The 27,836-nt window shown below is 43.7% G+C and overlaps 1 protein-coding gene across 3 annotated transcripts in view; it reads right to left on the reverse strand.

Annotated features, from left to right (window-relative positions):
• The window catches only part of PRLR (prolactin receptor), a 322,433-nt gene that overhangs the window by 260,168 nt on the left and 34,429 nt on the right, over positions 1–27,836 (reverse strand). For all 3 annotated transcript variants that reach the window (XM_075128420.1, XM_075128422.1, XM_075128421.1), the window contains 2 exons: positions 20,129–20,331; positions 17,114–17,208 (listed from right to left, as the gene is read on the reverse strand). The gene's annotated coding sequence lies outside the window, so the exon portion shown is untranslated. The remainder of the gene's footprint in view (positions 1–17,113; positions 17,209–20,128; positions 20,332–27,836) is intronic.

Consider the following 27,836-nt stretch of genomic DNA (forward strand, 5'->3'; position numbering starts at 1 on the left):
GGTTGAGTTCAGGATCCTGACACAGGGAAGAGAGGTAAGCAGCAGGATACGGACCCTGGACTTCAGGAAAGCAGACTTCGACTCCCTCAGGGAATGGATGGGTAGGATCCCCTGGGGGACTAACATGAAGGGGAAAGGAGTCCAGGAGAGCTGGCTGTATTTCAAGAAATCCCTGTTGAGGTTACAGGGACAAACCATCCCGATGTGTCGAAAGAATAGTAAATATGGCAGGCGACCAGCTTGGCTTAACGGTGAAATCCTAGCGGATCTTAAACATAAAAAAGAAGCTTACAAGAAGTGGAAGGTTGGACATATGACCAGGGAAGAGTATAAAAATATTACTTGGGCATGTAGGAATGAAATCAGGACGGCCAAATCGCACCTGGAGCTGCAGCTAGCAAGAGATGTCAAGAGTAACAAGAAGGGTTTCTTCAGGTATGTTGGCAACAAGAAGAAAGCCAAGGAAAGTGTGGGCCCCTTACTGAATGAGGGAGGCAACCGAGTGACAGGATGTGGAAAAAGCTAATGTACTCAATGCTTTTTTTGCCTCTGTCTTCACGAACAAGGTCAGCTCCCAGACTGCTGCACTGGGCATCACAGCATGGGGAGTAGACGGCCAGCCCTCTGTGGAGAAAGAGGTGGTTAGGACTATTTAGAAAAGCTGGACGTGCACAAGTCCATGGGGCCGGAAACGTTGCATCCAAGAGTGCTAAAGGAATTGGCGTCTGTGATTGCAGAGCCATTGGCCATTATCTTTGAAAACTCGTGGCAAATGGGGGAAGTACCAGATGACTGGAAAAAGGGTAATGTAGTGCCCATCTTTAAAAAAAGGAAGAAGGAGGATCCTGGGAACTACAGGCCAGTCAGCCTCACCTCAGTCCCTGGAAAAATCATGGAGCAGGTCCTCACGGAATCAATCCTGAAGCACTTACATGGGAGGAAAGTGATCAGGAACAGTCAGCATGGATTCACCAAGGGAAGGTCATGCCTGATTAATCTAATCGCCTTCTATGATGAGATTACTGGTTCTGTGGATGAAGGGAAAGCAGTGGATGTGTTGTTTCTTGACTTTAGCAAAGCTTTTGACACGGTCTCCCACAGTATTCTTGTCAGCAAGTTAAAGAAGTATGGGCTGGATGAATGCACTATAAGGTGGGTAGAAAGTTGGCTAGATTGTCGGGCTCAACGGGTAGTGATCAATGGCTCCATGTCTAGTTGGCAGCCGGTGTCAAGTGGAGTGCCCCAGGGATCGGTCCTGGGGCCAGTTTTGTTCAATATCTTCCATAAATGATCTGGAGGATGGTGTGGATTGCACTCTCAGCAAATTTGCAGATGATACTAAACTAGGAGGAGTGTTAGATACGCTGGAGGGCAGGGATAGGATACAGAGGGACCTAGACAAATTGGAGGATTGGGCCAAAAGAAATCTGATGAGGTTCAATAAGGATAAGTGCAGGGTCCTGCACTTAGGACGGAAGAACCCAATGCACCGCTACAGACTAGGGACCGAATGGCTAGGCAGCAGTTCTGCGGAAAAGGACCTAGGGGTGACAGTGGACGGGAAGCTGGATATGAGTCAGCAGTGTGCCCTTGTTGCCAAGGCCAATGGCATTTTGGGCTGTATAAGTAGGGGCATAGCGAGCAGATCGAGGGACGTGATTGTCCCCCTCTATTTGACATTGGTGAGGCCTCATCTGGAGTATTGCGTCCAGTTTTGGGCCCCACACTACAGGAAGGATGTGGATAAATTGGAGAGAGTCCAGCGAAGGGCAACAAAAATGATTAGGGGTCTGGAACACATGACTTATGAAGAGAGGCTGAGGGAACTGGGATTGTTTAGTCTGCAGAAGAGAAGAATGAGGGGGGATTTGATAGCTGCTTTCAACTACCTGAGAGGTGGTTCCAGAGAGGATAGTTCTAGACTATTCTCAGTGGTAGAAGAGGACAGGACAAGGAGTAATGGTCTCAAGTTGCAGTGGGGGAGGTTTAGGTTGGATATTAGGAAAAAATTTTTCACTAGGAGGGTGGTGAAACACTGGAATGCGTTACCTAGGGAGGTGGTAGAATCTCCTTCCTTAGAAGTTTTTTAAGGTCAGACTTGACAAAGCCCTGGCTGGGATGATTTAATTGGGGATTGGTCCTGCTTTGAGCAGGGGGTTGGACTAGATGACCTCCTGAGGTCCCTTCCAACCCTGATATTCTATGATTCTATCATTCTAAGCCGGGCCTTAAAAACTTCTAAGGACGGAAATTCCACCACCTCCCTAGGTAACCCATTCCAGTGCTTCATCACCCTCCTTGTGAAATAGTTTTTCCTAATATCCAACCTAGACCTCCCTCACTGCAACTTGAGACCATTGCTCCTTGTTCTGTCATCTGCCACCACTGAGAACAGCCTAACTCCATCCTCTTTGGAGCCTGCCTTTGTAGTTGAAGGCTGCTATCAAATCCCCCCTCACTCTTCTCTTCTGCAGACTAATTAAGCCCAGTTTCCTCAGCCTCTCCTCGTAAGTCATGTGCCCCAGCCACCTAATCATTTTTGTTGCCCTTCGCTGGACTCTCTTCAATTTGTCCACATTCTAATCAGTTTCTTAATGTATTAGGCTTAGACTTGCATGTTTTTGCTTTATTTTGCTTTGTGACTTACTTTGTTCTGTCTGTTATTACTGGAAACCACTTAAACCCTACTTTTTATACTTAATAAAATCACTTTTGTTTATTAATAAACCCAGAGTAAGTGATTAATACCTGGGGGAGCAAACAGCTGTGCATATCTCTCTATCAGTGTTATAGAGGGCAGACAATTTATGAATTTACCCTGTATAAGCTTTATACAGAGTAAAACGGATTTATTTGGGGTTTGGATTCCATCGGGAACTGGGTGTCTGGGTTCTGGAGATAGGTAACCTGCTGAGCTTTTTTCAGTTAAGTCTGCAGCTTTGGGGGTGTGGACCAGACCCTGGGTCTGTGTTGCAGCAGGCTAGTGTGTCTGGCTCAACAAGACAGGATTCTGGAAGTCCCAAGCTGGCAGGGAAAACGGGCTTAGAGGTAATTTCAGCACATCAGGTGACAGTCCCAAGGGGGATCTCTGTGACCGAACCGGTCACACCTACCCTCCAGTGTATCTACTCTCCCCCCAGTTTAGCATCATCTGCGAACTTGCTGAGGGTGCAATCCATCCCATCATCCAGATCATTAATGAAGATGTTGAACAAAACTGGTCCCAGGATCAACCCCTGGGGCACTCTGCTTGATACCAGGTGCCAACTAGACATCGAGCTGTTGATCACTACCCATTGAGCCCAACAATCTACTCAGCTTTCTATCCACCTTAAAGTCCATTCATCCAATCTATACTTCTTTAATTTGCTAGAAAGAATACAGTGGGAGACTGTATCAAAAGCTTTGCTGATGTCAAGGTATATCACATCCACCGCTTTCCCCTCATCCACAGAGCCAGTTATCTCATCATAGAAGGCAATCATAGAATATCAGAGTTGGAAGGGACCTCAGGAGGTCATCTAGTCCAACCCCCTGCTCAAAGCAGGACCAGTCCCCAATGTTTGCCCCAGATCCCTAAATGGCCCCCTCAAGGATTGAGCTCACAATCCTGGGTTTAGCAGGCCAATGCTCAAACCACTGAGCTATGGTCAAGCATGACTTGCCCTGGGTGAATCCATGTTGACTGTACTGATCACCTTCCTTTCCTCCAAGTGCTTCAAAATGGATTCCTTGAGGACCCACTCCATGATTTTTCCAGGGAATGAGGTGAGGCGGTAGTTCCCCAGATTCTCCTTCTTCCCTTTTTTAAAGATGGGCACTATATTTGCCCTTTTCCAACCGTCTGGGACTTCCCCTGATCGCCATGAGTTTTCAAAGATAATGGCCTACGGATCTGCAATCACATCAGCCAACTCCCTCAGCACCCTCGGATGCAGTGCATCCGGCCCCATGGACGTGTGCATGTCCAGCTTTTCTAAGTAGTCCTTAACCTGTTCTTTCACCACTGAGGGCTGCTCACCGCCTCCCCATACTGTGCTGCCCAGGACAGCAGTCTGGAAGCTGACCTTGTCTGTGAAGACCGAGACAAAAAAAGCCTCCTCTGTCACTAGGTTGCCTCCCCCATTCAGTAAGGGTCCCACACTTTTCCTGACTTTCTTCTTGTTGCTAACATACCTATAGAAATCCTTCTTGTTACCCTTCACGTCCCTTGCCAGCTGCAACTCCATTTGTGCTTTGGCCTTCCTGATTACACCCCTGCATGCGTGAGCCATATTTTTACACTCCTCCCTGGTCATCTGTCCAGGTTTCCACTTCCTGTAAGCTTCCTTTTTGTGTTTAAGCTCACTGAAGATTTCTCTGTTAAGCCAAGCTGGTCGCTTGCCATATTTGCTATTCTTTCTGCACACTGGGATGGTTTGTTCCTGTGCTCTCAATAAGGCTTCTTTAAAATACAGCCAGCTCTCCTAGACTCCTTTCCCCCTCATATTAGCCTCATGGGGGATCCTGCCCATCAGTTCCCTGAGGGAGTCAAAGTCTGATTTTCTGAAGTCCAGGGTCTGTATTCTGCTGCTCTCCTTTCTTTCTTTTGTCAGGATCCTGAACATGACCATCTCATGGTCACTGCTGCCCAGGTTGCCACCCAATTCTACTTCCCCTACCAAGTCTTCCCTGTTTGTGAGAAGCAGGTCAAGAGGATCACAGCCCCTAGTTGGTTCCTCCAGCACTTCCACCAGGAAGTTGTCTCCAACACTCTCCAAAAACTTCCTGGATTGTTTGTGCATTGCTTTATTGCTCTCCCAGCAGATGTCAGAGTGATTGAAGTCCCCCATGAGAAACAGGGCCTATGATCCGGAAATTTCTGTTAGTTGTCCGAAGAAAGCCTTGTCTACCTCTTCCTCCTGGTCTGGTGACCTATAGCAGATGCCCACAATGACATCACCCTTGTTGCTCTTGCCTCTAAATTTAACCCAAAGTCTCTCAACAGGCTTTTCTCCCGTTTCATACTGGAGCTCTGAGCAATCATACTGCTCTGTTACATACAGTGCAACTCCTCCACCTTATCTCCGCCACCTGTCCTTCCTGAACAGTTTAAACCCATCCATGACAGTGCTCCAGTCAGTGAGTTACCTCACCAAGTCTCTGTTATTCCAGTCACATCACAGTTCCTTGACTCTGCCAGGAATTCCAATTCTTCCTGCTTGTTTCCCAGGCTTCTTGCATTTGTGTACAGGCACCTAAAATAACTAGCCAATTGCCCTACTTTCTCAGTATGAATCAGGAGGCCTCCCCTGTTGCACCGTCCTCCTTGTGTTTCCTCCCGCTACCCCACTTCCCCACTTACCTCAGGGCTTAGGTCTCCATCCCCTGGCGAACCTAGTTTAAAGCCTCCCCTCACTAGGATAGCAAGCCTGCCCATGAAGATGCTCTTCCCTCTCTTCGTTAGGTGGATCCTATCTCTTCCTAGCAATCCTTCCTGCAACAACATCCCATGGTTGAAGAATCCAAAGCTGTCTCTCCAACACCACCTGTGTAACCATGCCTTTACCTCCACAGTTCAATGGTTCCTACCTGGGCCTTTTCCTTCAAGAGAGAGGATGGACGAGAACAAGACTTGTGCCTCAAACTCCTTTATCCCTCTTCCCAGAACCACAAAGTCTGCAGTGACCCACTCAAGGTCATTCTTGGCAGTATCATTGGTGCCCACATGGAGAAGTAGGAAGGGGTAGCAGTCTGAAGGCTTGGTCAGTCTCGGCAGACACTCCATCACATCCTGAATTCTAGCTCCAGGCAAGCAGCACACTTCTCGAGTTTCCCAGTCTGGACAGCAGATGGATGACTCCGTCCCCCTTAGGAAGGAGTCCCTGACCACCACCACCCATCTCCTCCTCTTGGGAGTGGTGGTCGTGGAGCCCCCATCCATAGGAAAATGCATCCCAGACCTTCCAGTCAATGGGGTCTCCTTCTGATCCCTTCCTTCAGATGACTCTTCCAAACCATTCTCTGCCGTAGTACTTGTGCAGAGAGCCTGAAAACTGTTTCTTACCTCTATCTGCATTGGGGGTACCTGAGTTCTCCTCTTTCTTCTTCTGAAGGTCACATGCTGCAATTTTCTTCCCCGTTCTGCACTGCCCTCTCTGATTCTTCAGCATGCTGTGCCTGCAGTACCAAATGCTGACTTCTATCCAGACAGTCTTCGTTTTCTCTGATGCAATGCAGGGTTGATACTTGGGTCTCTAGTCCTTTAACCTTCTCTTCCAGTTTGGAGACCAGCTTGCACTTCGTACAAATGAAGTTTTTTCTATCCTCTGGGAGAAAGAAAAACATGGCACATCCTGTGCAGATCACAACAGCTGATCGCTCACTATCCATATTGTCTTCCTTCTAAGAGTCTCTTCAGATGTTGTATTTACTGCTCACAGAAGCCCAAAAGGCAAAAACTTTGTGGGAACTCCCCTCAGGCGAACTCCAAGGCAAACTCCCTGTCCCCTGTTTGCCTCTTCTCTGCTCACTCACTGGCTGCTTTTTGATAAGGCTGCTGGCTCGAAGCAATTGCTTCAGCTCAAAGCCTTTCCTCGAATCAATCACTCTAGGACCACCTGGAACAAAGCACTCTCATTTCTCGCTTTTCAAACAAACAACCACACGGTCAAACAGTCCCTGCAACTAGCTCTGGTCAAACAAATGGTCACAGCAGACAGACACTCGGATATTCACCCCACCAGCTCACAACACAGCCCCCCTAATGCAGCACTCACTGTAGGTCCTCTCGGACGGTTCCCAGACAAACTCTCTCTGTTTGCCTCTCCTCTGTTCGCCGCTCATTACCTACATTCATAGGGAATTCTGAGAATTTCACATATCCAAAAGAGAAATATGTAAAGGAGAGATAGGATGAACAACCCATTAGTACTACTACTAATTGTCAAAAGGAAATGCAGAAAGTCAAGCCATTTTCAACAACTCTGTGCTAGTGGTCTGAGAAGAACTGACAATAATGTATTAAAGGTTGTACACTATGTAAAGTCAGGGATCAAAAAAGTTTATATAATTTTTTCTGTTAAAATGTTTTGTCTCTGCCATTGGAGAACAGCTTGCTTGTCAGAGCAAATTTCAAACTTGAACAGGCTGACACAAGAAATGTGGAAATTGAACACACAAAAAGAAAAAAAAATTGTACAGAATTATGCCTTCTTAGAAAACCTTGGAAATATGGATGTGGATAATCTAAATTAGGAAAGAAGTCAGAAAAAACAGAAGGTTGCTTTGAAAGAAGTGTCAGACCTACTTCTCAACACTTACAAACCACATTCTGATTTCATATGAAATATGCCCTGCATTGAGCCCAATGCCTAGAACAACTTGGCACCAATAGATTGGTTGGGGATTGGAACTGCTTTGAGCAGGGGTTTGGACTAGATGACCTCCTGAGGTCCCTTCCAACCCTGATAGTCTATGATTCTATGAGGAACCTTGAGCAAAGGCCAAAAATCTAAAATCTAAAGGGTAAAAAAGTCAATTGGGCAGTTCTGTAATGAAAAAGTGGTTAAAGGAAAGAGGAAAGAAAAGGTGGCTTGACAACATTAAAGACTTGTTGAACAACATAGCTCCATGGGTGACATAAGGAGCACACAGATGTCTGGTATGCAGTGTTCTTATAGCCCTGTCTGCCCCAAGATATTAGAGAAACAAGTTCGGTGAGGTAATGTCTTTTAAAGTTGTTCCGGTAAAAGATATTACCTCTCCCACCTTGTCTCTCTAATTCCAGTGGTGGTGATTTGCAGAGACTATCCCTTAGTAAAGCAACACAAAACAACTTAGTTGTGAGGAAAAAAATAGTCTCAGTGTGTGTAGTGTGACTGCTGATAGTCTGTGGTGGGAATTAGCTGGCAGCTGATATTTATTTACTGTTTTTTACAGATAAAATACAAGCCCCTCCTGTGTCCAAAGTCAAATGCAAAGCTAAAGTTCAAAATGAAAATGAATCAGGTTTCTTGCCAACAGAATCTTACTCTGCTATACCGCCTCAAACAGAGTCGGCTCCTTATGTTACTTTAATCCTAGAGCAAATGAATCCCAAAACTAAGGCTATGCAAAATAAATAGTTTGTCAATTACTGGAAATGCTCAGCAATCCAAAATTCAATCATTATTTTCAACTGAATTCAGATGACCTACTTGGTTTTTCCAGTAGAGCCATCAAAGGAGTGCCACAGGTCAAATCAGGCTGACTCACGATGACTTGGCAAGCTGGCACTTGTTTGTGGTGGCTGCCATCTTGTGCTCCATGATCCAAACTTTTCTTTTAAAATGGTGCCTAGTGTTAGGATATAGATATTCAGGCCTGTCTGTAAAGGCCTGTACTCTAATTTAGGTGTATTCTTATCACTTAGCTAGTTATAGAGGTACAAAAGAAAGAATCAAAATCACTGTCTGCCGGTGTAAGGGCCTTCTCTTACTGTGACAGTCTGAGGCCCTGTTCTTTGGCTAAGGCCATTGGCTAAGCAACAAAGGCAGCCATAAGCTGGGAAGCGAATGGTCACATCCTCACATTCCAAACTAGTCACATTGAAATAAGGTGCTATTGGGCTGTTAGGAATACAATCCTGCCCTGATAATGCCTATCACCTCCAGAGAAAGGGAAGTGCGTAGAAGATGTAAAAGGAAATTTAGTTTGATAGCATCCTGTCTGGCAAGAACTCACTTATCAATAGCTGGGATGTGAAATCCTCATTTCTGTGTTGTTCTATCATTGTAGTCCCATTTCCCATTGTTTGTCTGTATAATCTCTGTCTGGTTCATAGAATCATAGAATATCAGGGTTGGAAGGGACCTCAGGAGGTCATCTAGTCCAACCCCCTGCTCAAAGCAGGACCGATCCCCGACTAAATCATCCCAGCCAGGGCTTTGTCAAGCCTGACCTTAAAAACTTCTAAGGAAGGAGATTCCACCACCACCCTAGGTAACGCATTCCAGTGTTTCACCACCCTCCTAGTGAAAAAGTTTTTCCTAATACCCAACCTAATCTCCCCCACTGCAACTTGAGACCATTACTCCTTGTTCTGTCCATCTGCTACCACTGAGAACAGTCTAGAGCCATCCTCTTTGGAACCCCCTTTCAGGTAGTTGAAAGCAGCTATCAAATCCCCCCTCATTCTTCTCTTCTGAAGACTAAACATCCCCTGTTCCCTCAGCCTCTCCTCATAAGTCATGTGTTCCAGTCCCCTAGTCATTTTTGTTGCCCTCCGCTGGACTCTTTCCAATTTTTCCACATCCTTCTTGTAGTGTGGGGCCCAAAACTGGACACAGTACTCCAGATGAGGCCTCACCAATGTCGAATAGAGGGGAACGATCACGTCCCTTGATCTGCTGGCAATGCCCCTACTTATACAGCCCAAAATGCCATTGGCCTTCTTGGCAACAAGGGCACACTGTTGACTCATATCCAACTTCTTGTCCACTGTAACCCCTAGGTCCTTTTCTGCAGAACTGCTGCCGAGCCATTCGGTCCCTAGTCTGTAGCGGTGCATTGGATTCTTCCGTCCTAAGTGCAGGACTCTGCACTTCTCCTTGTTGAACCTCATCAGATTTCTTTTGGCCCAATCCTCCAATTTGTCTAGGTTCCTCTGAATCCTATCCCTACCCTCCAGCATATCTACCACTCCTCCCAGTTTAGTGTCATCTGCAAACTTGCTGAGGGTGCAATCCACACCATCCTCCAGATCATTTATGAAGATATTGAACAAAACTGGCCCCAGGACCGACCCCTGGGGCACTCCACTTGATACCGGCTGCCAACTAGACATGGAGCCATTGATCACTACCCGTTGAGCCCAACAATCTAGCCAACTTTCTACCCAACTTATAGTCCATTCATCCAGCCCATACTTCTTTAACTTGCTGGCAAGAATACTGTGGGAGACCATGTCAAAAGCTTTGCTAAAGTCAAGGAACAACACGTCCACTGCTTTCCCTTCATCCACAGAGCCAGTTATCTCATCATAGAAGGTAATTAGATTAGTCAGGTATGACTTGCCCTTGGTGAATCCATGCTGACTGTTCCTGATCACTTTCCTCTCCTCTAAGTGCTTCAGAATTGATTCCTTGAGGACCTGCTCCATGATTTTTCCCGGGACTGAGGTGAGGCTGACTGGCCTGTAGTTCCCAGGATCCTCCTTCTTCCCTTTTTTAAAGATGGGCACTACATTAGCCTTTTTCCAGTCATCTGGTACCTCCCCCGATCGCCATGAGTTTTCAAAGATAATGGCCAATGGCTCTGCAATCACATCTGCCAACTCCTTTAGCACTCTCAGATGCAACGCATCCGGCCCCATGGACTTGTGCTCGTCCAGCTTTTCTAAATAGTCCTGAACCACTTCTTTCTCCACAGAGGGCTGGTCACCTTCTCCCCATGCTGTGCTGCCCAGTGCAGTAGTCTGGGAGCTGACCTTGTTCGTGAAGACAGAGGCAAAAAAAGCATTGAGTAAATTAGCTTTTTCCACATCCTCTGTCACTAGGTTGCCTCCCTCATTCAGTAAGGGGCCCACACTTTCCTTGACTTTCTTCTTGTTGCTAACATACCTGAAGAAACCCTTCTTGTTACTCTTAACATCTCTTGCTAGCTGCAACTCCAGATGTGATTTGGCCTTCCTGATTTCACTCCTGCAAGCCCGAGCAATATTTTTATACTCATCCCTGGTCATTTGTCCAATCTTCCACTTCTTGTAAGCTTCTTTTTTGTATTTAAGAGCAGTAAGGATTTCACTGTTAAGCCAAGCTGGTCGCCTGCCATATTTACTATTCTTTCTACACATCGGGATGGTTTGTCCCTGGAACCTCAATAAGGATTCTTTAAAATACAGCCAGCTCTCCTGGACTCCTTTCCCCCTCATGTTATTCTCCCAGGGGATCCTGCACATCAGTTCCCTGAGGGAGTCAAAGTCTGCTTTTCTGAAGTCCAGGGTCCGTATTCTCCTGCTCTCCTTTCTTCCTTGTGTTAGGATCCTGAACTCGACCATTTCATGGTCACCGCCTCCCAGGTTCCCATCCACTTTTGCTTCCCCTACTAATTCTTCCCGGTTTGTGAGCAGCAGGTCAAGAAGAACTCTGCCCCTAGTTGGTTCCTCCAGCACTTGCACCAGGAAATTGTCCCCTACATTTTCCAGAAACTTCCTTGATTGCCTGTGCACCGCTGTATTGCTCTCCCAGCAGGTATCAGGGTGACTGAAGTCTCCCATGAGAACCAGGGCCTGCAATCTAGTAACTTCTGCGAGTTGCCAGAAGAAAGCCTCGTCCACCTCATCCCCCTGGTCTGGTGGTCTATAGTAGACTCCCACAATGACATCACCCTTGTTGCTCACACTTCTAAAATTAATCCAGAGACTCTCAGGTTTTTCTGCAGTTTCATACTTGAGCTCTGAGCTTTCTGTGATTGTTCCTGTCTGCTGTATAATTAATTTTGCTGGGTGTAAACTAATTAAGGTGGTAGGATATAATTGGTTAAATAATCATGTTACAATATGTTAGGATTGGTTAGTTAAATTTCAGTAAAATGATTGGTTAAGGTATAGCTAAGCAGAACTCAAGTTTTACTACCTAGTCTGCAGTCAATCAGGAAGGGGGCGGTGGGGAAAATTGGAATCATGTTTTGATAAGGGGGGGAAATGGAAACAGGGACACAGGTAAGGCTCGTGGTGTCAGAGCTGGGAAAGGGGACACTAAGGAAGGAAACTGGAATCATGCTTTCTGGAAGTTCACCCCAATAAACATCGAATTGTTTGCACCTTTGGACTTCGGGTATTGTTGCTCTCTGTTCATGCGAGAAGGACCAGGGAAGTAAGTGGGTGAAGAAATAAGCCCCCTAACACCTAGTACTTATGGTTGGGAAGAAAATGCAGTGTGAACCATCTGCAAACCAACTAAATCCCCCAAAGCAACAGCTCTTTTTTTTAAAAGCTAATCACTATACCTAGTGGCAAATTATGAATTAAAAGTAATAAATATGTGTTCCGTAGTAATGAAAACAAACCACCAATATCCACAAGTAGGAATTCCCCCCCCCCCCCCAGGCTACACTTTTATTGAAACTAAAACTTCTAGACTGAAAAGTGGAAATAAAGTGTATAGCTTCTTTAGCAATTTAAAGGAACTCAGAGTCAGTTATAAGTAGACTCCACTGCACTAGAATGGTAAAGTATGTCAGCCATAGAGTAGCAGAGAGAGGCAATTTGTCTGGTGTTAACCTGAGTTGCTTAGAATGGCATATAAAGAGTGACATAATGAGTTTGGTCAAGATAAACTTTGTTTTTTGTCATTGCTATATATGGAAAGTAAACTTCAGTCATCCTTTGTGTCAGAGATTACTGGTTTCACAAGAGCTTTTGTAGACTTTTAGATTCTAAAAAACCTTTTTTTGATTTATAGACCTTCCCACAGGTTGGCAAGGAAGTAAAGTAACATTCCCTAGTTGTGTCTTTAATTTCTGCCCCACCCCCTCTTCCTGGCAAAATACCTTCTTTTGTTGTTTATGAATATGTCTTTGCTTTAAAAGTCTCTGCCCCATGTTACTTTGGCATGTTACTGACTAGTTTGATACTACAACTGCACACATGCTGATAATCAATGTCAAAATGGCCAAGGTTCTTTTTCATAATAACATCTCTGTATGTCTTCCTCTGATCTTTTCGGCATTAACGTTAATTATTCAACACATCTTCTTTGGGAAAATGGTGATCTCCATGTTTAGGATGTGTCCTGTCCAGCGAAGCTGTGCTTGCACAAGAATTGCATCAACAATGGTTGTGCAATCTCTTTGCAGAACCTGATTATTAATGATTTTATCTTGCTGCTTTACATTCATAATAGCTTGAAGGTGGTGTTGATGAAATTTTTCCAGCCCTTTGATGTTCCAGCAATAGCTTGCACATTTTTCACAGCTGGAAAATAAAGTGGATACCACCACAGTACGGTAAACATAGTCTATGAGTATACTGTGATAACAGCAAACTAATTGGGTCAAATTCTTTTCTGGCATAACTTTATTGACTTCAATGGAATTATTTTGCAACAAAGAATTTGGCTTCTCTTTCTCTCCCCCCCCCTCTTTTTTTAAAAACTTTTTATTAGTGTTGGCAATTTTGACAAAACTTGTCCAAGGTAAGTGAAATGTTTTATTCTATTAATTTTGGCATCACTGTTCACAAAGTTGGCAAATATATGTAAGATCTTATGTACATTTACTCTATTTTCTTCAGTTTATTACCTTCCTCGGAAAACTTGATGGTGATGGAGGTCTTCTGAAGTTTGTACAGCTAGGGCAAAATCATTTCCATAAAGAAACTAACACATTAGCTCCTTAGTTACTTTTGTGGAGGTATTCAGTCTGCTCAGAATAAAGAGTTGATCACATGTTCAAAATATAATAAAATTCCTAGTACCATCTCTCTAACTGCAGTAATAATTGGTGATGCTAAGATGAGTCCAAAGTGATTCAATGCTCACACAACCTTGTTCATCTTCATTTGAAATTGCAAATGGATCTGAATGATATTCTTAGAGACACTACTGAGCATTCTTTTCTATGAGTGATTCAAAATTCGCACCCTGTCAAAACTTTACGTAGTTCATAACTACAATTTTATTTACAGTATTCTAAACACATAGCACTGTATGGTAAGAGGCCAGTGCCAGTCAAGAAAAAGGATTCCTGCCCTTAAGGGATAAGAATCTAATCGGACAGAGACAAATAGTTGAAGACAAGACCAAACACAGAGTGAGGAGTGGCCACTAGAACTTGAATGTTTCACAGAAAAAGTGAGGGTTTAAAAGTTCCCTAAAGGAAGATGTGGAGGGACTTAAGCAGCTGCACTGCTATCTGAGGCACGTGGTATGGTTTATGGAAAGATAGAGAGTAAGCAGTGGATGAAGGAAACAAATGGGTCAACGAGAAGGGATGATTGGGTGGAACATAAAGAGTGGGATGCGATGTACAAGGAGATGATAGCAGAGATGTTTTTAAGGTGCCATGCAGTCTTCAAAGTTCCAACACACAGTAATGTGATGTATAAATAAACAACAAGTGGGGTATGGAGAAGGAACTGAGAAGTATGACGATAAGTATGGACAACTTAGAGAGGCTGGAGTAACGAGAGAAAGAGGTGACCAGGGGTTGAACAAGAACATCTCATACTTTTTTCTGCCATCTTGTGGAGGCTGCCATCTTGTGCACCAGAATTTGAACTATCGTTTTATAAAATTCTACTCTCTAGCCCCTATGTTTACAAAGATAACCTTAAAAAAGTGAACCAAGGATAACCTATGCTGTGAGGGCTGCCTGAATCTACAATATTACGATAGATAGCTTCCTGCCAGGATGGGTTATAGTATGGCAGTATGCTAACACAAATAGGATAGTGTCTAGGAACTTAGAGGACTCTGCTTTCAGAAGGTGCTTGATGAGACAGTAGAGCCTATGGAATAGAACAGAGACAGTAGAGTGGTGGAAGGAATAAAGCCTCAATGTTGCACTGTCTTCTTTCTTTCATGTTATACTTGAACACACAATATAGTATCAGAAGTGAGTCAGCCTCTACAGATATGTGAAATCAGAAACTAAGAACATTGCAAAACCCCAAACCCCAAAACTAATCAAAGAGAAAATAAGGATTATTGCAGCATACCAGTTCCTACCCCTAAGCAGCTGGATGTGAAAGAGGGTTTGTTTAGCAACTGCACTTTCTTTAGGTCACAATGGGAAAACTATGAAAATGCAATGGGGCTGGATAAAAAGGAGAACAAAATGAGAGCAGCTACACTATTACCTGTAATGGGCAAAGGCTGAAATCTGTTCCAACAGTGTCTGGATATGTCACCAGCAGACCAGGAGGACCTATGTAAAATCCTAAAAGTAGTCCAAAAGTATTTTCAACCCTCAAAAAATGTCATATATGTTGGGGTAGCCTCTGGGACCTCTTCCACTCAGTCCAAGCACTCAGTCGACACCGGTGTCATCACTCAAGTTCCTTTATTTAGTATACAGCAAAGCTGTGCTAAGTTAATCAAACTCAAACATAGGGAATAAGTACAGGGTATACCACATATCCAAAGTTACACAAAAAAACATTCCTTTCCATACATTTACACATCACATTACATTCACTATACATTGCATCGCATGTTTTGGGATTGGCCTAGTTACTTTATAAAAAACAATCCCTGTACAGCCTGTCCACATGCTGTCCATGTTTGATTTTAATCTTTATCTCATCTTTACGCTCTCAACTTTTCTTGTCCATTTTATCTGTTCCTAGTAAATGGTTCCCTGTATGTTCCCTCTCTTATCTTAGCTAACTCGAACATTCTGTCTTTTAGCTTACTGACCCTTTTACTTATTTTAGCACAAACATTCCATTTTCAGCCTGCTAGCTACCTCCCTAATCTTGTCTTTGAAAAAATAAAACTTGCCCCATGTTTAATCTCTCATGTCAAGCCAGGTCTACAATATACAAAAGGTATCTTTTCAACAAGCGTAATCAAGAATCTGGAGAAAACAGATAAGTATATTGCTAAGATGATTCATGCAATGATCAAATCTTAAAATATTAACTAATTTGTGATACATGAATAATTGAAATGGAAGTTGTAGGTGCTTGAATGAGAGCTCCCACATTAACTCTACCAAAAGCTATAGACACGTACAAAGTTAGTGAACAGGTTCACAAGTGGAGCAGACGCAGGGATAATTCACCCAGTAACACAGGGAGAGCATGAAATACAAAGAAAAATACACCAAAATTTGGGCAAAATCAAATACAGCAGAGAAGATTAAATGTAAAGGATGACTTCTGGGAACTATAAAGAAAAACATGATAGTTGCAAATACTTTACATATAGCATCATACCCAATAATTGTGGCAAGAGAAATCATTATGCAAAATCTAGTAGACAAGAAAAAAAAGCGAAGAAAAAATCATCATATTGAGGAGGTCAGCAGTGACTCAGAGGATGAAATTTTGCATATACATGACATTAATGCAGTGAAAAAGAGCAAAAATAAAGCTCAGACTAGCATCAGAGACAAGGCAGCAACACATAAAAACATTCCAAATTGACAGTGGGGCTTCAGTGAATGTGCTAGGCTACAAAGCCTTCCTCAGCATTATGGAAGAGAAGAAAGCAAAATTGCAATCAAGCAAAGTCAAATTAAAATTGTACAATGGCACAATCATAATACCACTAGGATAATGTAAATAACAAGCAGAATGCCAAGGAAAACCAAAGAAGCCAGGAGGGGCTGAAGGACAGAAAAGAGCCTGAGAAGGGCTGAGAGCCGAGCCGAGAGGTCAGGCAGAAGAATTACAGGAGAGAAGTTATACCCTGGGCAGAGGGGATGCAAGCCCCCAGCCCAGCCCGCCCCTTCTGCTCGAGGCCCTGCCCCTCCAACCCCTTTTCCCCTGCCAGAGCTCAGAACCCTTCTCCCCAGTCCCGGGCCATCCGAGCACCCCCAGCCCTGGACCACTGGGTGGGCAGTGTGGCCCCCCCAAACCCTGGAGCGCCGAGTGGGTGGCGCAGACCCCAGCACCAGGAGGGTGGGCAGCCTGTCCTTCCCCCAGCCCCCGAACACCGTGCTGGCCATGTGAGCACTGGCTCCAGCTGCCCGGAGTCCCTGACTTCAGGCTGGCCCTGGCCCTGGGGCTCCAGCCACAAGGGAAGAGTGCAGAGCGCCAGCGGGAAGCAGGAGGGAGCCTGGGGGCGGAGCGTGGGTGGGACCACACAGAGCCGTTTGGGGAGGCACAGCCTTCCCCGGCCTTTGATACCTGCCACCCATGAGTCAGATCCCTTGGGAAGGAGGAGCTGGACCTAGTTTGAGACTGGGGCAGAGACTTTGTGTTTTGTTTGTTTTGAACGTGGAGTAAGGAACTTTGTTTCCCTTTAAGGGATGGATTTTTGTTAAGGAATTAGCCACATCACTGCAATAAGTTACAACAGCAAGCCATGACAGTTACTGAAGCAGGCAGAGAATGGGAAACTGGGGCAGGGCTGCTGCAGAGCCACCCCAGACCACAAGGGAGTTTGCTGGAGAAGCCCAGTAATAAAGATGTACAAACCCGACTCACAGGGATCAGCATCACATCTTATGACATTCTGGTGTACGGATGTGGAGATCACGGCAGAAGCTATGGCAGATCACAAGCACAACCTCATTTGTCTGCTAGAAAGAGATGGGGAAGTAAATCTAAAAGTGAATAAAACCAAGACGAAATTGCACTTGACTACAATACCATACTGTTGACCTTCCAGACAATATGACCTGACCCCCAAAAGGTAAAGCAACACAGAAGACATCCACACTATTAAGATTTGTAAACTATCAAACAAAATTTCTCCCAAACCTCTCACACGTGTGCAAGCCCCTGAGGCAACTCCTGGACAAAGATGCTGTATGGAGGTTATTATCGCAACATGAGGCAGCCATCACGCAGATAAAGGAGCTGGTGACCAACGATGCCATCCTGAAATACTATGTTGTGAATGAAGAGGCAACCATCCAATGTGATGCCAGTAAGATGGGGTTTGGAGAATCACTTCTACAAAAGGGACAGCTGGTAGCTTTCATGTCAAGGTTACGATCACTCGGGGGAAAAAGATAGGCCCAAAATGAAAATTAATGTAAAATGAATCGTTTGACTTGTATGTTCAAGAAAAGGGGGAGAAGAAAAGGAGAATCCCCAAATTCCTTTATATTTCCTTTCCCTTCTGGAGATGGACACATCTGTGACTGCTGGAGTGTGGTTTCTCCTTGCCTGAGAGTAACATAACAGACCCCATATCTGGTGGGCCCGAGGTTGGATACGGTCTATGAACCTGTGCCTGAACAATTATATGCTGTGTTGCTTCTGCTGTCAGCCATCAGTGCCAGAGTATGCTCTTGCTTCACCAGCTCCTTGAACTGGCTCCTCCAGATCTGAGAGTAATGGACCAGAGGAAGGCAAGTGAGTGGCTTCTAGCCATAAGAACTGGCTTCTCAGAGGAGAGGACAGCTGGCAACAATGTCACCTGGTAGAGGTCTGCAATCATCTATCAAGGCTGATCTGGAAATCACCAGAGCAAGGTATTTAAAGGTTATGAAAGGACTCACAGGGGAAAGGCTATGAGCCAAACAGGAAGTTTGGGCAGGAGAGGGGAAGGAGACAAACTGGCCAAGGTCAGAGGAGGTGAGCTGGGGGCAGAAGTCTCAAGTTTCAGGACACCATGCATTCCAATAAAGGGCATTGGATGGCCCCAAAGGACTCTGACCCTAGCCCAAAGAATACTTCAGAGCGGTGAGGAAATTAAGGCAGGGAAATGCAGATGGGGTTTATTTTTGTGTAGATCTGGGCCTTTTTCTTGCTATTAAAGAAAGAGCAACCGTGGCTTAGAATCTTATGCAGAAACTGTGTTCATGTTAAGCATTATACCTTTACATGCCACTCTTAAAGAAGTAAACCAGAAGGCTCATACCTTTGGATGGAGTTCTGAGAGAGGATGTGATTAAGCTATGAGGGAAGTCTGAGGGGTAGGCACTGGTCTCAGGGATTGGGTAGTGGAGCATGTGGTCTAAACTCTCAGACTGGAGGTGACAGACAGAAGATCTGCTCTCTGAGAGTGTGGTCACAGTTCCTAAGATAGGTGACACCATGTTACAGTGAAGTCTCCCTCTCCCCCACCCAACCTGAACTAGCTCAGTATAAGTGAAAATTCACTGTAACTGGAATTTCAACACACACATTGCAACGTACCAAAACACATAGGGATGTTTATTTTACTTCAGTATAGAGAGAATTTCACTTTATCTGAATTCTCTAAAAGGATTCCTTTGCATCTCAAAGTGCTCTTTCATAGGTAAATGTCATACAGTATGTAGAATATATTAAAAATTAATCTCACCTGAAAATGAGTCAATGACGGTGAAGAAAAAGCTGCATGCTGGGTCAGCCAAAGGTAGCAAGATACAGTACATAAAAATAGTGTCTGCTAGAATAACCCTCCCTGTACAGAGTTGTCATATCAGTACAATACAGGAATAGATCTTGCAAGCTGAGGGCTAGATCCAGGGTGTTAGGATCAACATTACAACACCTAACTTTTAGGCACCCCACCATGCAGTGGAACTCAGAATCCTGAGTTAGGTGCCCGAGTTGGGTGCTTTTTACAATGCATCAGAATAGTTAGGCGCCTAAGAATAGGATTCCCAGAAGGCACCAAGCTAATCTGGCTAATAAAAAATGCCAAGGAGAGGAATAGGGCATAAGTCCCATCCCTTAAAGGTAGTTAAGCACCTAACTCTGGGATGGAGCGAGGTGCCTATCTCTACTCAGGATTGACAGCCATAAACCCTCTCCTGGAGCTAGGTCCCTAAGCCAGGTCAGCGCTTCCTTGTGAGGTCAGCACTTCCTCTTGTACCTGGCTGCCCAATGGTCCGTCATGTGTTCATGGAGCAGCCACTGGAGCCTGGTCTCCCAGATGAACATGCTAACTACTAGACTATAGAGCATCTCACTCTCTCTCTGGCCCAATGAATATTTAAGTATTTTATACAAAGTGGAAGAGTTTCAACAGGAGAGATGGAGACAAGCTCACTCCAGAACACCCTGTATCCCGGTGGTTGTGGCACTCACCTGGGAGGTGAGAGACCAGAGTTGGAGTCCCTGTGCCAAATCCCGCAGAATGCAGATTTGAACCTGAGTCTCCCACAGGCTTTGTGAGTGCTCAACCACTGGGTTATTGGGTTTAAAGGGCCACTATCCCATTTTGTGGGGGTTTGGCGTGCTCAAAGCCCAGATACTGGATCAGGCTGCATAGGTAAGATAGATGGGGAATGCCTAGTTTATGAATCCCAGGGTTTAGGCACTGAGCAACTTCACAGTGTTAATTGCGTTAGGACTCCAGAGGCTTTGCACATGCACATAGGCAGAAATTTAGTTGCCTACACAATTAGGCAGCAGCTGAGAAGGGATATTGAATATTTAAATTTTGGATTTAGGCACCTAAAGTGGCAGTTAGTATTACAATTATTTATTTTTACTACCCTAGTGCCCAGGTGCCCTCGTCATGCATCAGGATCCCATTGTGCTAGGGGTTGCACCACTTACCTTTGTGGATCTAGCCTTAATTTCTTCTAGAACCTCTGCCTTGCTTCTGTTAATGCTGTGCATTGCTTATAAACAACCGATCTTGTCTCCAAATGGGAGTTTTGCTTGAAGAAGAATTGCAGGGGTGGACCATTTATAGAATCTTCTGGAGTTAATCAGGCTAACATATTCACTCACACAGGAAATAACCATATGGTTCTGAGCTGGAACAAGTGTGAAAAACATAAGGAAAGAAAGGAAAGCAATAGGTCCCATGAAAACACTCTGGTTAACACTTCCAGGTAATAGAAGTAACCAGTCCCTCTATGTCACCTGATTGCAAAGAAAACAAAGAAAAATCAAAATTCTATCTGTTTTGCAAGGTACTTTTGCCCTTCCACAGTGACTTCCAATCAATAACCTTGAAAAAAATCTGTTCCTGCAAGACACATAGAACCACAGAATATTAGAGTTGGAAGGGACCTCGGGAGGCCCTCTAGTCCAATCCCATGCTCAAAGCAGGACCAACCCCAACTAAATCATCCCAGCCAGGGCTTTGTCAAGCTGGGCCTTAAAAACCTCTAAGGATGTAGATTCCACCACCTCCCTAGGTAACCCATTCCAGTGCTTCACCACACTCCTCTCACCACACTCCTAGTGAAATAGTTTTTCCTAATATTCAACCTATTAGGAGGGGGGCAAACTGCATGCAGTACTCCAGATGTGGCCTCATCAGTGCCGAATAGAGGGGAATAATTTTTTTCCTTGATCCGCTGGCATGGTGTTGTTTGTGTTAAGTTCCATACGGATGGTGACCAAAACTATACAAAAATGCAGAGTTTGGTACAAAAGGCTCCACACAAAAAACAAGCTCTGAAATGTGTTTGTCACCAAATGTGAAAGGTCTGAGGGCTTTAACCTAATCCAAAAGCGAACTATAGTCACATGACAAAGGTCATCGCAATGTAGCTGGAAACCATCACTCTTTCTTTACACCACAGTCATGTTCATGCTAGTTCTGCTGCTAAGTAATTAAGTGAATGTAATTTCAGAAGAATATTTTAAAGTGACTCAGAGCAAATGATAGTCATCATAAGAAAACACATTAAAAACCAGATTTATTCTAGATATGGTAGGATGCAGGTTCCAAGAAAAGACAAGTATGTGCCTGTGGATGTAAAACTAACTCTTGTGGTCATCCACAAAACTTAATAGGTATCAGGTTTAAAAACAAACAAAAGGAAGTATTTCTTAACACAACGCACAGTCAACCTATGGAATTCATTACTACGGGATGTTGTGATGGCCAAAACTATAACTGGGTTCAAAAAAGAATGAGGTAAGTTCATGGAGGATAGGTCCATTAGTGGCTATTAGTCAAGATGGTCAGGGATGCAAAACCATGCTCTGGCTGTCCCTAGTCTCTGATTGCCAGAAGCTGGGAGTGGACGACAGGGGATGGATCACTTGATAATTGCCCTGTTCTGTTCATTTTCTCTGAAGTACCTGGGATTGGCCACTGTCGGAGAGAGGACACTGGGCTAGATGGACCTATGGTCTCACCCACTCTGGCTGTTCTCATGTTCTTATGATATGTCAGGGTAATATTCAGGATCTAAAAGATTGCACATCTTGAGCCACACGCTCCAATCCATTATATACTCAAAAAGGGAGCAAAATAGGGGGAAAAAAAGTCCCCAAACAAGCTGACAAGTGGAAACAGGGGGTCTGCTACCTGACCCTGTCCTGTTAGGAGATCCTTTCACTCTAAACATTCATGGCTAGGTTTCTAAAGCTTTAGTGGTGGGAGGTGGCAGCTGCCCTCCACGACACCCCCCACTTGGGATTAGCTGGATTTTCACATGGATACCACTTGTAACTTTTCCTTTGCATCTTCTACTGGCCCCTCCCTATGCTTCCAGGTCCTTGTGTGGGTGGGAGCAACTGCCAGGATGGGGGATAATGGCAGCACAGCTTCACTAGCAGCTATTCCTCTATGGCCATGTCTACACTACGGCTGCTACAGCAATGCTTACGGATGGAAGGGGGTTTACTGTCAATGTAGGTAATCTGCCTCCCTGAATGGCAGTAGCTAGCATGACAGAAGAATTCCACCTAGCCATGTGTACATCAGGGGTTTGGTAGCTTGACTGTGGCATTCAGGGGTGTGAATTTTTTAATCCCCAGAGCAACACAGCTAAGTCAATATAAATTTTAAATGTAGACCAGGCCTATTGGAAATGGGAACACTGGAGAGCTAGGCAGAAGAAAGAGTACTCTGCTGGGATCACCCAGAATCTGTAACATTCCCCACTGCTCTGCTGCTGTTATAGGCCACAACTCCTGACCCCTTCCAAATTGGAAGTAGTTTCTTCTCGCTGAGGGGAAGATGTTGCTTTATTTTACAGATTTAGACTACGCAGGGTAGTATGGGGCCCCTGTAATTAGGGTATCTTGGATTATTCAATAATGGCACTGTCAAGGAGGCTGAAGCAGATGATGACTTATAATTACATGTGTCCATTAAAAATCAGAAAAGGAACAATACCATCTGAGATTTATGTCAAATGAAAATGAAATACAAGATTACTCATGTCAAATTCTGGAAACAGGTTTGCAAACGCAGAATAGTAATAATTATTTACTCATAACAGACTGAAGATATTTTGAAATAATAATACAAGAGCCACGCTAAACCGCACAAATAATTGGTAGTCTCTCTCCACTGCTAAAGAAAAATCTAACAGCAAAGAGCTATGATGAGGTCTTATACTTCTAAATATCCCTATTTTTACAAAATATACAGTATCTTTACTTTAATGTGTATTTGCATGAATTTGTTTACTTGTGTGCCATGAAGTATTATCATGAATGTTAAAATGAAAGTACAATAGTCAATGAAAATTAACAAAGTACATTTAACAACATGTTATCCTTGTTATTTTAGGTGCCAATTCTACACCTACTTAGATAAGTAACTTTGCCCACATAGATAGTCCCCCCTAACACAATGAAACCACACAAGTGGTTTGCCTACCTTGAGTGCATTGCAGGATCACGGCTTAATTCACAATTCAGAACTTTGCAATGGTTGTTCATGTGAATCAGCATTTATCAACTTCAAAATGTTATAAATATTAATGCATAGATATTACAGTGTTAGGGACTACAGGAACACCATTAAAAAGTCAGATAGAACTAATTAAATCTCACAACACTATACAAAGACAGGCAAATGTTACTATCTTCATTTTGCAGGTGGGGAAACTGAGATGGAGAAATAAATGGGAGTTTTGTGATATTGGACATTAGTTAATCTCTAAGGTTGCTATATTCATTCTTTGTGCCAAACAGTTAATGAATGATGAATTAGGAAGCAATAGGTTTCATGTAATTTATTGTGTTTATTTCTATTTTAAACTAAAAATATTTACTCTTGTAATATTGTAAAAATATTTACTCTTGTAAAAGTTGGCTAGATTGTCGGGCTCAACGGGTAGTGATCAATGGCTCCAGGTCTAGTTGGCAGCCGGTATCAAGTGGAGTGCCCCAAGGGTCGGTCCTGGGGCCGGTTTTGTTCAATATCTTCATAAATGATCTGGAGGATGGTGTGGATTGCACTCTCAGCAAATTTGCGGATGATACTAAACTAGGAGGAGTGGTAGATACGGTGGCAGGTAGGGATAGGATACAGAGGGACCTAGACAAATTGGAGGATTGGGCCAAAAGAAATCTGTTGAGGTTCAACAAGGATAAGTGCAGGGTCCTGCACTTAGGACGGAAGAATCCAATGCACTGCTACAGACTAGGGACCGAATGGCTCGGCAGCAGTTCTGCGGAAAAGGACCTAGGGGTGACAGTGGACGAGAAGCTGGATATGAGTCAACAGTGTGCCCTTGTTGCCAAGAAGGCCAATGGCATTTTGGGCTGTATAAGTAGGGGCATAGCCAGCAGATCGAGGGACGTGATCGTTCCCCTCTATTCGACATTGGTGAGGCCTCATCTGGAGTACTGTGTCCAGTTTTGGGCCTCACACTACAAGAAGGATGTGGATAAATTGGAGAGAGTCCAGCGAAGGGCAACAAAAATGATTAGGGGTCTGGAACACATGACTTATGAGGAGAGGCTGAGGGGGGATTTGATAGCTGCTTTCAACTACCTGAGAGGTGGTTCCAAAGAGGATGGTTCTAGACTATTCTCAGTGGTAGAAGATGACAGGACAAGGAGTAATGGTCTCAAGTTGCAGTGGGGGAGGTTTAGGTTGGATATTAGGAAAAACTTTTTCACTAGGAGGGTGGTGAAACACTGGAATGTGTTACCTAGGGAGGTGGTAGAATCTCCTTCCTTAGAAGTTTTTAAGGTCAGGCTTGACAAAGCCCTGACTGGGATGATTTAGTCGGGGATCGGTCCTGCTTTGAGCAGGGAGTTGGACTAGATGACCTCCTGAGGTCCCTTCCAACCCTGATATTCTATGATTCTATGTTTCTAATTGTCTCTGGGGGCGAGAGAGTGTTTTTAATCTTAACACATACTTTCAGAATTTTGAAGCAATGGGCTCACTGCTTTTCAGCAGTGAGAAGGGAGTCGCTATTTTAAGTAGCATCATTTGTGATTTGACAATACAAGCAGCACTAAGAATGTTGCAATAAGCATGGCTGTTTGCCATATGTAATTTTCAGATGCATGGGGTTCTTTTTCTTAAAATATTTTGAAGTGGGAATTACAGGGAATTACATTTCTCCAGTCAGTTTGCTGATAGACCTGTGCAGTCTTTCAGGATCCCATAAATCAGGTCCCGAGATCAACGGGATGAACTTTCCCTCCCCAAAATGTCTTTTCATTTTTTCCATTTTAAGCAGTCAGAAACAGTTACTGCCACCAAGACCCTTTCCCACCACTAATAGGGCATGTATGCTAGTGTATCATAGATCATATAAGAGTAAGGTTAGAGGGATCTTGAGAGGTGATCTAATCCTGCCCCCATGCTGAGGCAGGACCAAGTATACCTAGACCATTATTGACAGGTGTTTGTCTAACCCGTGGTTCTCAAATTTTTGTACTGGTAACCCCTTTCACATAGCAAGACTGAGTGCAACCCCCCTTAAATATATAAAAAGTGTTTTTAATTTATAACACTATTATAAATGCTAGAGGTAAAGCGGGGTTGGGGTAGAGGGTGACAGCTTGCGAACCCCCATGCAATAACCTCACAACCCCCTGAGGGGTCCCAACGCCCAGTTTGAGAACCCCTGGTCTAACCTCTTTGTAAAAATCTCCAGTGATGGGGATTCCACAACTTCCCTTGGTAGCCTATTTCAGAACTTAACTACCTTTATAGTTAGAAAGTTTTTCCTAATATCTAACTTAAATCACCCTTGCTGCAGGTTATGCTGATTACTTCTCGTCCTACCTTCAGTGGACATGAAGAACAATTGATCACCATCCTCTTTATAACAGCCCTTAACATATTTGAACTCTTCTCAGGTGGCCCCTCCATCTTCTTTTCTCAAGATTAAACATACCCAGCTTTTTTTAACCTTTTCTCATAGAACAGATTTTCTAAATGTTTTGTCATTTTTATTGCTCTCCTTTGGACACACTTGAATTTTTCCATGTCTTTCTTACAATAAGGCTTCCAACCCAGACACAATACTCCAGCTGGGGTCTCACCAGTACCAAGTAGAGTGGAACAATTACCCCACATCTTATATATGACATTCCTGTTACTACACCCCAAAATATTAGCTGTTTATGCCATCACATCACATTGTTAGCTCATATTCATTTGAGATCCCCTATTACTCCCAGATCCTTTTCAGCACTACTATTGCCTCACCAGTTATTCCCCATTTTCTAGTTATTCATAGTTATTCATTTGATTTTTCCTTCCTCAGTGCAGAACTTTGCACTTGTCTTAAATTTCATCTTGTTGATTTCAGACCAATTCTCCAGTTTGTCAAGGTCATTTTGAATTCTAATCCTGTCCGCCAAAGTGCTTAAACCTCATCCACTAATTTTATAAGCATTCTCTTCACTACATTATCCAAGCCATTAATTAAAATAGTCAATAGTGCCAGACCCAGGACAGACCCTGCGAAACCCCACTAGATATGTCCTCCCAGTATGGCAGTGAACCATTGACAACTACTCTTTTAAGTATGTTTTTTTAATTAGTTGTGCATCCACTTTATAGTAATTTCATCTAGACCACATTTCCCTACTTTGCTTATGAAAATGTGTCAAAAGCCTTACTAAAATCAAGATAGATCACATCAACTGCTTCTCCCCTATCCACTGGGCCAGTGTACCTGTCAGATAAGGAAATTGTTCTTGACAAATCCATGTTGGGCATTACTAATCACCCTATTATCCTCTAGGTGCTTGCAAATCGGATTGTTTGATAATCTGTTCCAGTATTGTTCCAAGAATTGAAGTTATACTGATTGGTTTATAATTCTCCAGGTCCTCCTTTCCCCCCATTTTAAAAATAGGTACTGTTTGCAAAGCAAAGCATAGTAAATTGGGACAGGGATAGGATTACATGTGACTACATCTTAAAACTACCACTAAGGCTCATATATACAAAATCTCTGTCAGCAGCAGCATCTCCTCCTTCTCCATCCATGCATCACAGCCTTGATCTACCGAGCTTCTTCTACACCACCAGACCTAATTTGACTTGTTAAATTAGACCAACTTACCTGCCAACTTAGTAGGGTTGCCAACTTTCTAATTCCAGAAAACCGAACACCCCTGCCCCGCCCACTGCCCCGCCCCTTCCCCCACTCCTTCCTGAGGCCCTGTCCCCTGCTCACTCCATCCCCCTTCCTCAGTCGCTTGCTCTCCCCCACCCTTGCTCACTGCTCATTTTCACTGCAAGACCCAAACAGGCATATTTATTGTTTTGACAGATGTATTATGCTAATTTCAGATTTTATTTGTTACAGGACGCTACAGCTGGCAGCAAAATAGTCAAACAGGGTAATTTTTAAATAAATAAAATTTCACAAAGATTTTCATGATTCTTTCCCTCCCCTCTTTCCATTTTTTGTAACCAGCTCCATGTTTTTTGTTCACTACAGTTATTGTAATTTTACGTGTGGAATTAGGACCACACATTATCATAGCTGCAATGGGTCCATTAAAGGCCCACTCCTGAGCCCAAATACAAATCCATAGAGCACAACCTCAGAAATGCACACATATGCCTATATAAATAAACCTGTAGAAACTGATTCCCACACCTACATGCAGATACACACGTGTATTCATGTGTACACATCTAGCATACACTAACACATATACTTCCACATTATTTATTATTACAATTGTTGTTTAGTACCAAGAAACCCCAAGATCAGGGCTCCAGGGTGGTAGGTGCTAGATACACACATAAAAAGAGAGAGTCTGTAACAAAGAGTTTATAAGGTGGCTAGACAAAGGTGGGGAGAAATGTATGATATGTTGGCTCTTCCGCAATTACTAGTCAACAACATTCACTTTTTAAGAAATAATACATTTCTTTTAGAGTTCCCGTCTCTTTTAAAAACCTGTTATGAAATGAATACACACATTTTATGTCATCAATTTTTTTGTGCACAAGCCAGCAAAAGGAATAAAAGTCGAAGATTTAGGCTGCAAATTTTATTCACACAGGTATACACACCTGCAGCAATACACGCACCTCCTTATGCAAAGACACACAGTCTCTTACACACTTACAATGCAT

The sequence above is a fragment of the Caretta caretta genome, chromosome 5 (genome assembly GCF_965140235.1).
Source record: "Caretta caretta isolate rCarCar2 chromosome 5, rCarCar1.hap1, whole genome shotgun sequence".
NCBI classification, from domain to species: domain Eukaryota; kingdom Metazoa; phylum Chordata; order Testudines; family Cheloniidae; genus Caretta; species Caretta caretta.